The sequence below is a fragment of the Nanorana parkeri genome, unplaced genomic scaffold, assembly GCF_000935625.1.
Source record: "Nanorana parkeri isolate BGI_ZX_2015 unplaced genomic scaffold, ASM93562v1 scaffold320, whole genome shotgun sequence".
NCBI classification, from domain to species: Eukaryota; Metazoa; Chordata; class Amphibia; order Anura; family Dicroglossidae; genus Nanorana; species Nanorana parkeri.
The window spans coordinates 693,569-696,382 of NW_017306588.1; positions in this window are offsets into that span (position 1 = coordinate 693,569).

Consider the following 2,814-nt stretch of genomic DNA (forward strand, 5'->3'; position numbering starts at 1 on the left):
CAAGGGCATATTTTGCTCCGCCGTCATGTGACCGCGTCACCCAACCCGGGGCATCTCTGGTTCCCTGCCCCCCGTTCCTATGGCGACCGGGGAAAACCGAAAGCGCTGCCAGTGTATCAGGGCCCAGAGGAAGATGGGAGGAGAAGGGCAGAGCTGATTCCCAGGGACAGAGGACAGACAGCGAGGAGGAGGAGGAGAGACACCATGGAGGGGAGGAAGGAGGAGTAGGGAGGAGGGAGCAACCATCAGCTTATTGTCAATGCAAAGCCAGCTTCTGCAGAGAGAGAGAGGGGGACTGCACACAAAGAGCAGCGCAGCTTGCCACACTCACACAATACTATCCAGGTATAACATCCACACAATGCACAGGTGAGACACAAGATGACAACATCCAGGTGACACAAACACCTATCTTGCATGTAGGTTGTCACACTCTGCACTGACCGGCTGCATTATAAGTCACTGACACAACTGACACATTCAGTGTAGGAAGCGTCTCTGCAATGAGAATAGGAAGAAGAGCAACACAATACACTATACACTAATACAATACACTATACAATACACTAATACAAATCACTATACAATACACTATACATTGCAATACACAGCGCAGCGTAGGCTGACACATCGCACTATACTGCTATTAGATGCCATATATACAGCACTGCACACACCCACTGCGTGCCCAACTACACGCTCATTCACTATTCCTCTTACTCAGGAGTTTATTAGCATCGGCTGCAGAGGCACAACGCACAATGCTACACATGGCACAATACTACGCACACGTCAGACTATAATACAGCAAAATACAACACACACTCAGTGCAATACTATACACTGCATAATATAACACAAGCTGCACGTTACTATACACTGCTTAACATAACACACACGTTACACAATATTACTCACAGCCAATTTTAACACAGACTGCACAATACTACGCATGACACAATACTACGCACACATTACACTATAATACGCACACAGCGAAATATAATACACATGGCACAATGCTACACACAGCAAAATATAACACATTGCAGAATACTACACACTGCATCCCATAGCACACACCACAATACTACACATTGCACAATTTAATACACACGCTGCACAATATAACACACACATGCTGTGTACTATAACATCCAGTATAGCACAATACTATGCACTGCATAATATAATACACACGCTGTATACTACAACACAACATCCAGTATAGCACAATACTACACACTGCACAATATAACACACACGCTGTATACTACAACACAACATCCAGTGTTAGCACAATACTACACACTGCACAATATAATACACACGCTGTATACTACAACACAACGTCCAGTATTAGCACAATACTACACACTGCATAATATAACACACACGCTGTATACTACAACACAACATCCAGTGTTAGCACAATACTACACTGCACAATATAATACACACGCTGTATACTACAACAACGTCCAGTGTTAGCACAATACTACACACTGCACAATATAACACACACGCTGTATACTACAACACAACATCCAGTGTTAGCACAATACTACACTGCACAATATAATACACACGCTGTATACTACAACACAACATCCAGTGTTAGCACAATACTACACACTGCACAATATAACACACACGCTGTATACTACAACACAACATCCAGTGTTAGCAAGTGTTAGCACAATACTACACTGCACAATATAATACACACGCTGTATACTACAACACAACATCCAGTGTTAGCACAATACTACACACTGCACAATATAACACACACGCTGTATACTACAACACAACATCCAGTGTTAGCACAATACTACACACTGCACAATATTGCACAATCCTGGACTGTCCTTGTGCACGGCATCACACATGTGCATAGTACAGTGACACGCTGCGCTGCACAGGACACGGCACGGCGGTGCAGGTGGGACTGGTGCTGAGAACAATGGTTTGGGGATCCTGGAATACAGAGCGCGTCTCGCCCCGGCTGGGAGGTGATGGGGCGCACACTGCGGAATGAGGGCGCACACCCCCCACCCCGACAATGGTAAGTCTCTCTCTCTGTCATACTCATTGCTGTGTTCCTCTTATTCAGACAGTCGTGTCACCGCAGACACACAGCGCTGTGACATTCCATTGTCTGCCGACCCTAGGGGGAACCCCATGCCATGTTTTAAAAGCCAGAGCTGACCTTTGTCACGTGTATGTGCAGGTATCGCACGTGTGACACCGCGGAGGGGTCAGCGAGGGGTTAACGGCGTGGGATGTATGGTGACCGTTGCCGTTGTTACTCTGTAACGAGCCGATTCTTCAATAGGAGACAACGTCCCGGAGACAAAGGACGAGACGCGTTTCGGGGGCTCGTTTGTAAAGGTCGGAATTTGCCGCCTTTCCAGTTCTCCGGGAATTCGTAAAACCGCTCCGGGTGGTTTCCCCCCGAGCTCGTGTCCGTCGCCAGGATCATCGCCCGGCGAAGTCCGGGGACTTTCCGACATTCGTTTAGGTCACCCTTAAAGCCCAACTCCAGCCAAAAATGGCAGATCGGGGCCCCTGTCAGGTTTTTATTGTCAGGACAAGAAATGAGGGGAAATCTCTTTTAGTAGATTGGGGGAGGATGAGAACAATATTTATTGCCGCCTTGGCTTTCCTCCACTCGTGACTACTGCAACCCCCATTTTCTGTACAGGTGTCGCAGGGACAGGAAATGAAGGAAAATCTCCCCAGTAAAAACCTGACAAAGTCCCTAACCCTGCTCTGTCCAAAATGAAACATGTTGCCCTATAAAGCCCCCCC